This window comes from Triturus cristatus, chromosome 1_2 (assembly GCF_964204655.1).
Source record: "Triturus cristatus chromosome 1_2, aTriCri1.1, whole genome shotgun sequence".
Taxonomy (NCBI): domain Eukaryota; kingdom Metazoa; phylum Chordata; class Amphibia; order Caudata; family Salamandridae; genus Triturus; species Triturus cristatus.
The window spans coordinates 589,226,644-589,238,997 of NC_140580.1; the positions used below are offsets into that span (position 1 = coordinate 589,226,644).

The 12,354-nt window shown below is 43.6% G+C and overlaps 1 long non-coding RNA gene across 1 annotated transcript in view; it reads left to right on the top strand.

The window, feature by feature from the left end:
* Positions 1-12,354, top strand: part of LOC146867697 (uncharacterized) — a 77,371-nt gene that overhangs the window by 18,690 nt on the left and 46,327 nt on the right. Inside the window, exon 2 of the long non-coding RNA XR_014962075.1 lies at positions 11,352-11,404. This is a non-coding gene — a long non-coding RNA (uncharacterized LOC146867697). The remainder of the gene's footprint in view (positions 1-11,351; positions 11,405-12,354) is intronic.

Below are 12,354 nucleotides of genomic sequence, written 5' to 3' on the forward strand. Positions count from 1 at the left end.
AATGCATCGGATGAGGAGCGGAGCAGATAATCTTGAAGGTGAAATACAGTTTTTGGCAGGCAACAGGCTGGATCAGGCACCGTTAGCCGCGCAGGGAGTAGGACAAAGTTCATGGATACAGATGCGGGCTCAGACTGGAGCTCTCGGAGGCAGAAGGCAGGAAAAGGCTTGATGGCAGAATTCAGGGCCTACTCGCCTGAATCTGAAAAATGCGGAAAGTGAACCACATAAAGTCGGTGGCCTTTCATACTTAGGAATGGAATATCTGACCCATTCATGGCGGATCTGAAAGAGGACATGTTGACGGTGGACGCACATGTATTTGCGTCTTCATAACTGGAACTGGAGGGAACATACATGTACTTATAGCATGCACATGGAGCCGTTGGGGTCTACGATAGGGGACATAACTGATCACAAAATTCATATTTCCTCATTCCCTCCTTGTCCCCTACGGACCCTCAGGAGATATCGATCTTCATCAATCCATCGATCTGTTCATATAGCATCATTTGTTCTTCTTTCTTCTTCCGGGATCTTGAACGAAAACTTGGATGCGGGATACACGATGTGGCACACAGACCACAAATCGCTGGCCCACATTGTAGACATAAGCAGCAACTGAATAGTATGAGGAAGCCAATACCTAGGAAGGATAGGATCCTCCATCCCCAGGCTGACAACACGCCCCAGAACCAACCGGACCAAGTCCAGGTGCCTGGACTCTGGTGTATCTGGCTTATAATTTTATGAAGGCGGGTTATGGCTTTATATACTGACGGCGAATTTTCTGGTATGAAAATGCAGCAACTTGATCCGATGACCCTACAAGCTCCGCCCCTATCGGCCAGGATGACGTCAAGGACAAGACGATTTTGAAGCACAACAATCCGCATAGCAGACTGCTCTTCTGTTAAATTGCCTAAGGCGAAAGTAGTCTCGTTCACTACTGCTTCAAGGGTTCTAGTTAATCTACGTATCAGCTTACTATTAGTGACTGTACCTATATAGGGAAAGAAACCTTTATTGAAATCTGTATATTGCTCCCATGCCGTTTCAGTGTAATCGACAATTGGGAGATCTCTCTGCTGTCTATTGTGTACTAAATGGGTATTTCTGTGATAATCAGGAGGAGCTAGGAAAACAGGTGGCAGAAGGAATGCTATGTAACAGGTACCATCCCAATCTAGAGGTAGACGTATATATGCGGTCTGGCCACATATGAAGTAGGAATGACGGGAAGCTCTAAATGTAGACTTGCCTTGATCACTGAATTTTATTACAGTGGTGCATTTACTATGGCCCATGTGTATGGAAGCATTCTTTCTTACACATAATTCCCCTTTAACTGGGAATACTGACATGGCGGGCAAGATTGGTGTAGCTTCAGATTCAACGTTCAGGATCATGAGGTTAAGTGTAAAATTACCTAATCCATATACTTCATTTTCTAGATCAGTTCCTGTTCTTTTGGGAAGTCCCTCCTTGTTAGGGTAGCAGACTTTAAGCAAAACTAGGTTCAGGTTTCCCCATACCCAGTTGTCTTGATAAACTACGGAATTTGAATCTAGAGAATTGATCAAACTAAACCATGCTCCACAGGAGCCATTGTGTGTGAACGGATATGGAAAGAGGGGCAAAACTCCCTTATAGTTCTGATAGGGAGGGAGTCGGCCACATATCCAACAATTTGTAGCATTGCTGGTCTGATGGGAATGATGTAACATACTAATGAATGTGTTGTTGCGCAGCGCAAATCTATAGGACAACTCATGCGGAGGTAATTCACTAAAAGAATGTTCAGCAGTAACATTGTAAGCACGTTTAGAAATAGGGTAATACATATGCAGTAGTATACTAGAAATGATGATCAGAAGACTTAGAAAAAACAAAATTAATAATGTTACTGTGCAGTGACTACGAAGTGATTTACAATACGCATGCTTTTTAAGCTGCATCTGTTGATTTCTTTCTCTATTCCGGTCTAGAGTATACATGTCAGAGACAAATTCAACCGATTCACCTTGGAGAGGACTTAAACAATCAAATTGTCTGACTTGCGAGACCTTAATTTCAGTTTATAAAGTTCAGTTTTTGTTGGTTCAACCAAGGGGAGCTTTGAGTCTGTCTGTGAGGGAATGCAGGGCTGAGTGTTCACACTGGACGGTAGTCCATAAAATTTCTTGATATGACTCGAGTGCAACCACCCTTTACGTCCCTCGATCTTCACGGCTGTCCTTGTTGTTAGTAGAACAAGTTTTGGCGATTTCCACCTAGGCTCCAGCTGGGTCTTCCGGTCGAAATTCCGTACCAGAACCAGGTCGCCTGGAACCACGTCATGGGGCTTCACCTCAGTGTTATCGGGAAAAGCTGCAGCTACCTGTGAACGACAAGATTGTAGTGCAGACATCAAGGAAGCCAGGTAATCTGTCAGCATATTACAGTCAACATCAGTGATTTTGCGAGGTATAGGCGTCCCCCACATATTTGGTGGTCTACCGAAGATCACCTCGTAAGGGGCTAGCCCTGTTCGAGAATGTGCTACCATTCTCATGTAAAAGAGCGCAACTGGTAAGGCTACTATCCAATCGACACCTTTTTCTCTACATATTTTGGACAATCTAATTTTCAGAGTTTGATTATGGCGTTCCACGAGACCTGCTGCCTCGGGATGTCGGGCACAGTGGAATTTCCATTGGTAGCCTAACAAAAGGGAAACGTGTTTCATTAGTTCGGATGAGAATGGCTGGCCGTTATCTGAGTAGACAACACGTGGTAAACCGTACCGTGGGAAGAATTCTCGAACTAACTGTTTGGCAGTAGTCGGGGCAGTGTAATCTGAAACCGGGTAGGCTTCTGTCCAACGGGAAAGAGCACAGACAACTACGAGAACATATTTGAATCCTCGACATCGTTCCATCTGGATATAATCCATCTGGAGGACTTCAAAAGCATGATCGGGAGATTGAAATCCACCCTGCTCTACGGGGATGCTTTTACCTGGATTAAACTGACAACATATCATACAGGTACGTACTTTCTGTTTGGCTGCTGCTCGCAAGTGTTTGTTGAACCAAATGTGTTGAATACTGTCTAGCATAGCTTTTTCTCCTAGGTGCGCTGGACTATGTATTGTGTTAATGATGACTTGAACCATGGAGTCGGGAAGAAACCATATAGATTTTTCCTTCGTCATCCATCCTTGATCCGTTTGGATCCCTCCTAATTCAGTCCATTTCTTTATTTCTTCTGGTGTAGCATGTGTCTGTATGTCAATTACATCAAGGGCGGGATCCTTAACTGTCATGCAATGTGTTGGTGTCGGAACTATTGTCTTTGTCGTGTCAGTTGTGTGAGTCTGATTCTGAGCAGTCTGTTTAGCTGTTCTGTCAGCTAGGTCATTACCCTGAGAAATGATATCGGTAACTTTTGTATGGGCTTTGCATTTCATAATCGATATTGCAGTAGGTAAATGAATCGCGTCTAATAGGGCTTGAATGAGGGGTCCGTGTTGGATGTGGGCACCGTGAGAAGTTAAATAACCTCTCTCTCGCCACAGTACGCCGAAGTCATGGACGACTCCGAATGCATAACGTGAATCTGTGTATATGTTGACTTTCTTATCTTTGGCTTGAGTACAGGCTTGTGTCAGAGCGATGAGCTCTGCTGCTTGAGCTGACAAAGTGTTAATACAATTGGTTTCAATGACTTCAGTGTCTGTTGTGACTGCATACGCGGCCACTAACTCTCCTGTACTTGTTCTCATACATGAACCATCTACATACAATGTCAGGTCTGGGTCTGATAAAGGGATGTCTGTCAAGTCTTGTCTGGGTTTCGTCGTGATAGTAATGACTTCAATACAATCATGTGCTAATGGATCTGTTCCATTTACTGGCAAAAGTGTGGCAGGATTTAACGTATTACAACGTCTGATTTCTATGTGTGGCTGAAACAATGTCAATTCGTAACCGGTGAGTCTCGCTATAGTCAAGTGTTGTGTTTGTGTGCGGTTCAAGAGAACCTCTACTGCGTGTGGTACTTGTACTGTCAATTGATGTCCTAACACTATGGCATCGCTTTGTCTGATTGCTAAAGCTGTTGCTGCCACTGACTTCAGGCACGCAGGAAGAGCCTGAGCTACTGGATCTAATGTACTAGAGAAATAAGCACATGGTTTGTGTGATCCTGCTTGGTCCTGAGTGAGTACTGACAAGGCAGTAACGTCGCGTTCTGTAACAAAGAGTGTAAACTGTTTACTGTAACATGGTGTTGCTAAAACAGGTGCTTGACATAAAGCTTTCTTTAAGCTTTCAAAGGCATATGTATGTTCTTGTGTCCAAGGGAGGACAGTCGATGTGGCTGCCTCCTGTGTTGTCAACTGGATGAGTGGTTTTGCTAGAAATGCATATTGAGGGATCCACTGCCTACAGTATGAAGTGAGACCTATAAAAGCCCGCACCTCCTTTTGTGTCTTGGGTGGTGGCATGTTAGCGATTAACTGGATGCGATCAGGTGTAAGCTGTCTTCCCTCCTTGGACAGCGAGTGCCCAAGGTAAACAACTCGCTGGACACAGAATTGCAGCTTAGAAGGGGACACCTTGTGCCCCTTGTCAGCCAAAAATTTTAAAACCGTCAGTGACGCTGTTTCACATTCAGGTTCGCTTCGGGCGGTGATCAGCAGATCATCGACATATTGAAGCAAGGCAGTGTTGACTGGCATGTGGATACTGTCAAGTTCTCGTTTCAGTGCTTGGCTATAGATGCTGGGGCTTTCTGTAAATCCTTGAGGTGCGCGTGTGAATTTAAAACTGCGTCCATTTAAACTGAATCCGAACAGATATTGACATTCCGGATCTATTGGGACGCTAAAGAAAGCATTCTTGAGATCAATTACAGTGAAGAACGTTGCTTCTGAGTCAATAGCTGTTAGTAATGAAGAGATATCTGGGACCACAGGGTATTGTGGTACAATACATTTATTTAATTCGCGCAGATCAATAACTAATCGATATACTGGTGGTGCTTTTGGATCCGTTCTTTTAAGAATCGGAATTATCGGGGAATTACATACATTGGAGTCGGTTTCGACAACCACTCCTTGTGCAATGAGCTCGTCAATGATTTGCAGCAAAGCCACAACAGCATCTGGTGGTAACTTGTATTGTCGCATTCGTGGTAGTACTACTCCTGTTTTTAGTGTGACACGATATGGTGTAATGTTCATGCAACCAACATCAGTGGGGCCTTGTGCCCATAAATGTGTAGGTAAATTCTGCAGCCGGTGATCCATGTCTCTGGACACGTAGTGACCTTTAAAGTCACGTAGAAATAGTCGTACTCCTTCCGGAGAACAACATATTATAGCTCCTAGAGCTTTCAATGTTTTTATACCTAACAAGTTTTCTGGACATGATTTAGTAAGCAATAAATCTGTAGTACGTGTCAATGGACCAACCGTGAGTGGAAGAGGTTGTGTTACGTCATTAATTATAGGTTTTCCTGAGAATCCAAGGGAAATATTCTGTGAGCCTGAGAGGGGTGCCCCTGGAACTTCACTGCGTCGTATAGTTGTTCTGCTTGCCCCTGTATCAAGTAAAAACTTTCTGTCTTCCCCTAGTAGTTCACTATGTACATAAGGTCCCTCTTGATCTACAGGAACCTCAATAAGGGGTAAGCCAACTTCCCTCTCTAGGCTATTTCATGTGTATCACTGATAATCGGGATAATCTGCTTGTGCATACTGATACATCTGTTGCGTTGTTGCTTGTGTGGCAGCAATAGGCTGCGCTTGTGGTGGTGCTACGGTCTGTTGTGGAGCTGCCTGTTGCGGAGCTAGTTGTTGCGGAGCTGACCTAGGTTGTGCATGCTGAGGGATTTGTTGTTGATTCTGATCCTGTCTAGGTGGACGTGGTCTTTCCTGGGTTCTACCTGTGGCAATATTATGTTTCAGGACTGGACAATCGTGTATATAATGACCTTGTTGTTTACAATAGTTGCATGTCCCTTTCGTTGGACCTGCGGAATCACCCTTTTGATGACCATCAGCTGGAACTGACTGAGCAACAAGCATTTTCATTTTTGTATCTTTCATACGTCTCTGTTCGTGTTCTTGTTCTTCTCTAATTCTATTGTGGTGATATTGTAACATCTGTAACATCTGTGACGGGGTGTTACCTTGCCAGGTACTCTCAAATTTCAATACTCTATTCTTAACTTGCGGCAGGGAATTTTCAACTAATTTTGTCACAAACAGATGTGGATATGACTCGCTACTTGCTTTTATGCCACTATCTATACCAAAACATTTTTCAAATCGGGAATAGAAATCACTAGTGTCTTCATCTTGTTTTTGTTTACAGGCTGAGATTGCACCCCAGTCCTCCTTTTTCGTAGTTAATAAACGTGGCAGTACCTGCACTAGTAATCCTGGTAGTGCTGTAGTCTTTTCCCCAAGCCCTGCTCCTGCAGCTCGGGCCTTTTCTTCGTTTTCTAATGCTGTCCAATCTATCTTTTGGTCTCCCACCTCCCATTCCTTTTCTTTGAGTTTCTCGTAAACACCGGCAGGCATTAACACTTTCAGTATTTTCATAATGTCGGGATAGGTATACTCTCCCATGAGTAACATGTCCTTTATCTCACGGTGGAAACCTGCTGGATCCTTGTCATGGCTGGGTACTACTTTCTTCATTTCTAATAATTCAATTTTAGTTATAGGCGTGTACACAAACACGCGTGTAAAGTTATTACCTTCACCTCTGATTGGGTGTACTTCGCGTAAGGGATTCTGTCTATCTATATGATACATTTTTCTTCCCATAATGGGAACTGGAACGTGTTCTGGACACACGAAAGCTATATACTGGTTTCGGAATTCTAGAATTTCTTTAATCAAATCAGTACCTGACCCTCTCCATGTATTCGTGAGTAGTTCTGTCAATATGTCAGGTAAGGGTCCAGGATCGGAGTGTTGGCTTTTATATAATATAAGGAGGTGTTGAATCATGTATATACTAGCTAAACGCTGTTCGTATGGGGCAAGATTCAGAAACGTGTGTGCTAGTGCATCATCACTGTATTTACTGGGACTGTCAGCCCATTGTACTGCTGACCTGGCTAATTCTTGTTCGTCCATGGAATCGAGCATATGGTACCCCCTTCGATCTCGGAGTAATTTATCAGCGGCTTGGAATAGGTGTTCAGGGGATCTTGTATTTAACATAGGGGTTTGAAAATGTCTGCTACATTCTGGACGTATCGGACATATCGGATCATTAAAGCCTCTAGCATTATTATGGGGTCTTCCTCTACCTACGTAAGCTATCGTTTCTAGTTGTTCTGATTCTTGCTCCTCCTCTTCCTCTGATTCAATTCTGTCTGCTTCTCGTCTTTCTTTATGTATTCGTTCTACTTCCTTGCGGATCTTTCGATACATGGCGATTATACACGCCTGTTTATCATGTTTCTCGTCTGATATGTTCTGACCCCATTTGGCAAGTTTTTGTATGGTATCATGATCTGCCCCAGGTCTGTCTTGGTTCCTAATCACGCAGTTTATGAAAAAACGTAGTAGTTGTCTTTGGACATCCACTTTCTGGTATTCCATAGCTTCGTTAATACTCTCTGGACCTCGCCCTGTTTGGACAAAGTGATATATATTGTCTAGGTGTTCAACCATTCCTGGTATCGTCATTAAATACAATGTAGCTCGTCGTATACGTAGTGATGATATGAGCAATCTGTCCTGTTTACCTGGCACTGGGTCGTATCTACAATCCACAAGCTGTTCTTTAAACATGTCGGATGTCGCTAGTTGGGGTGTACGTTGGAGTGCTAAATCTCTAAGGGTCTGTTTATTTCGCGGCGGTGTGGCAAACATGTCTGTCGTACCTCCTGTAGCACCATCTGAAGTGCTGGGCAAGAAAGGATTCGTTGGACGCAAGATAGAAATCGTAGATGTGGGAAAAACAGTAGAAACGGACGGACCTGTGGGAACTTGTGTAGGAGTTTGTTGTTGCGGGGATACAGACGGATGCTCTTGGTGTTGAACACCATCGGCAAGCGGTGTGTGTGGGGTGGAATTAGCATACTCGGGAGCTACGTCATCTAAATAGGAGGAAAGGAAAACGTCCTTTGCTGTTTTAGGATGTGTTTTGGGATGCGCTTTTATCGGGAGCAATGGAGGAGTCAAGTCTTTTGGTATTTCCGGGGTAGCCTTAGGTAACCCTTCGGCCAGAAGAGGATACATACCATTCATAAGAGTGTTTCTTTGTCTATCTACTTGTTCTGATTTTACTCGGGTACCTTCCTCAATTAATAGATTTTCTCGGGTTTTATTTGAATTCTCCCTACCTTTCTCTTCCTGTCTGAGCGCTTTTTCTGTACGTCTATATGATTCTTTACGCCATAATTCAATGGCATCTTTCTGTGACTGTCTGGCTTTCTTTTTCCATAATTCTTCTTCTACTCTCATGATGCAATCTGCATCCCAGGTCCCCGCTGCGGGCCATCTCTGATTTTCTGGCAAATCCTTGGTGTAGTCCACCCATAAATCAAGAAATAATACGGCATCTAGGCCATGCTTATGATACATAAAGTATCCTGGGGTATCCCTAGGTGGAATGGGAACAGCTTCTTCGAGTATACCTTTTCTAGTTTTGATCTGTCTTAATTTCGAAAAGAGCGGCATTTTTTAGATCGGGTTACTTAATCTTGAACACACTTAATACAATAAACACAATAATGAACAGTCATTCACACCACAATGTATAGAACGTATTAAAACATTTAACATTTAACATTTAATGAACGATGATAACTAATAGAAAACTAGTTACTGACATAATACTGACACTAGATAATACTTATTTATATGCAAGACATACTAGATATACTGCTAAACAGTACAGATACACTGCTGAAACAGTGCAGACCGGATTTGTGTACCCAAACCCGTCTTGACCGGCACAGACTATGTGCACGTTAAATGCCTCCCCGGCAATGGTACTCACCGGGTAGCTCGGAACGGAAGGCCTCGGAACGGAACTGAAACTGGACCGGACTGGACTCGACTCGACTGGACTCGGAACTTCGGAACCTGGTGGGCCTCTGTATACCTCGGATCTTGCTCTCTCAGCTAGGCTCTGGTCGGGATACTTCGCACTTCTCACCGCCTCGTCTGGGTGTTGATCGCAGCCTCAGTCGCCCCCGCTTGGCCGGAGGGAGATACAGGAAATCCTGCAGGTACGCGTTTTTGTCCGTTCAGCTGTGGCAGGAGACCGGGCCTGCAACGCACCTCCGGCGCGTGAGATGAGAAAGTGTCCCTGTTCGGGCGCCAATTTATGTGGTAAATATTTCATTACCGGTACTATTTTTTATGCGGTAAAGTCTAGTAAGAATAACTCAGTAAATATAAGAGGCAGAATCCGTGGTATTAGAGGTTCTAAAAGGCTTTATTCCTCTACAAAGGAAATACAATTCGAATTGCAGGCTTCAAATTCCATCACCACGAAAGTTCAGGAAGGAAGGCAATACATTATTGACAGGTAATGGTATTTATATGGAAAGCATTACATTAAGACAGATGCAAGAGGCGTAACAGCTGATAATACAGATAAAATAGGCATACGTGACTAAAAAAGGCGGACATATAGGCGTAACTTAGAAAACGTCATTATACATGATGTCACAAGTGGGTGGATCCATAAGAGAATCCTGCAATGTCAGCAGAAATATTTGGCAGAGATGCGCGCGCAGCCGCATGACGTGTGATTGACGTGCAACTAGAGGGTGAAGGGGACTTGACATTTAGCTCTACATGTGGAGACAGAAGTCTGGGGGGTCATGTCAACCTAATCCCAAATCATATCTAATATCCTATGTTTAAAGAACTGTGTTATCCAAAAGGAAAGGTCTCTAGGATAGAATCTATTCTATACTGACTGTTAGTGCGTGTACAAGCGTCTAAGTGTCTACATGAGATGCGAGGGGGCAGGAATCTTCCATGGTAACAGGGGCTATGAATTACTTGCATGAGGACAGCGAGGCCTGGCCCTTAGCACGGTAGCTGGAAGAATGTTTACCTAAACTACTAGACAGGAATGCATCGGATGAGGAGCGGAGCAGATAATCTTGAAGGTGAAATACAGTTTTTGGCAGGCAACAGGCTGGATCAGGCACCGTTAGCCGCGCAGGGAGTAGGACAAAGTTCATGGATACAGATGCGGGCTCAGACTGGAGCTCTCGGAGGCAGAAGGCAGGAAAAGGCTTGATGGCAGAATTCAGGGCCTACTCGCCTGAATCTGAAAAATGTGGAAAGTGAACCACATAAAGTCGGTGGCCTTTCATACTTAGGAATGGAATATCTGACCCATTCATGGCGGATCTGAAAGAGGACATGTTGACGGTGGACGCACATGTATTTGCGTCTTCATAACTGGAACTGGAGGGAACATACATGTACTTATAGCATGCACATGGAGCCGTTGGGGTCTACGATAGGGGACATAACTGATCACAAAATTCATATTTCCTCACGTCGCAAATGACATTATTGACAACAGCATCCTGAGATACTTATAGTCTGCCTTTGACTATACACAGTGGAAGCTAGCCTTGACACCAGGTGTGAGGCCAACACACTGTGTGCATCGGGGTTGGCCACAGGGGCTAGCCTTTGATCAGGCCCTATGGCCAACCTCTCACAGGCGGTCAACTCCAGATGCACATTTTGGTCAGCTGTGCACAATGAGGCTGGCCACCAAACCTGACCTACAGCTATGCCCTGAGCTCAATCCTCCATGTTTGGCCATCCCATACCACACATGTGACATTTGGGCAAGTGCAGCAAGGGAAGGCCCCAAGTCCTGGCCTTCAGCCAGACCTTGCGGCCAACCCTCCGTAAGTGACCAACCTGCAGTAAGCTCGCCAAAGACGTTGTGAAGCAGGGTTTAGCCTCATGCACCCAAGCCTCCATAACTGGACGATTCCCTCTACAGTCCACTCCTGCTGCATATAGCTATAGGGACCTTTTTAAAAATGTTTTACAGTTTAGTCTCATAGCAGTTTCATAGATGATGTAATCAGAAATGTTACTTGAGATGTCAATACTGATGTTAGTTATCCATTATGCCATTACTAAATAGATCTGATAAAGTGTAAGGACCAATATCATATATGAATATCCAGGAATTATCACATCATTCCTATATATCTTCCTCGAAATAAACTCAAGGAAAGAGTCCATATAAGACTTCCAGAATGTTCCATACAAACTCTCAGGACCAAAGTATTGAATACAAACATTAATGTTTTGATAAACTATTCACAGAGTCGCTTTCCTTTGTTTTTAGGAATTTCAGAAAACTTCAGAAGGAATGACTCCCAATCACTGGCATTTATTAAGGTAAGTACTGCTACCCACAAACTTTATGCATGTACTTGCCTAATTTGTGGCAACAGTCCTTCTGTCGGTAAGGGTATTTGCTTCCCTTTTTAGGGTGCCAAGGGACTTCTAAGGAGCAGTAAAGTGGCAGAAAGTAAATGCCAATCTCAGAGCTCCCTGAGAGTCTAGAGTCAAGGATGAAGATTCAAAGACCATGCTGACGGCTTTTATTATTTGGTTACTTAAAACCATTACAAAGTAAACCCAGATAAACGATGCATTCAAATGACAAGAACTATGAAGCATTCAGATGTATCTGTAGAGCTCCATAGTTAATCGACCAATTGTACTTCTACAGTAAGGCTCCGGTACAAAGCCACCTTGAAACCAACTCCAAGTTCAATGGTTAGATTAAGGGAAAAAAGAGAAAGTGTTATCTATAAAGGAAAAGAAGAGAACTAACTCAAAGAGGCAGAGCTGTACAAAATTACAACCTGCAAAGTAGGGACAGACATTTTCGATAGATAATAAGTGCAAAATAGCAGCAGACTTTTTTCAATAGGAGATGGTTGCGAGGGCCAGTTATTCCCTTTAAAATGGAATCATATTTTGGCTCAGTGTGCCTTAAATACTTAAAAATGCCGGATGTGCTACACAGAACTTTCACATAACACTTTAACATGGGTATTTTATAAACAAGTTCCACTGTAAAAGAAAAAATATATATAACATCAGTGCAGAGGAGCAGACTCAGCAGAGCAGGGTTAAGCAAAGTTCAAGATCCTTTCATATTGCGAGGTCCTCAGGCTACCAGGCACCTCCATGGGATGTATGACGTTACAACGCATACATTTACATCGCGGTACATTACATCGCGGTTTTTACAACGCAAGTCATTACAACGACTTGCGTTGGAGGGCGCTGGACTTAGGAGTAGTATAATTTACTATTCCAACTCCAGTCTACGTACA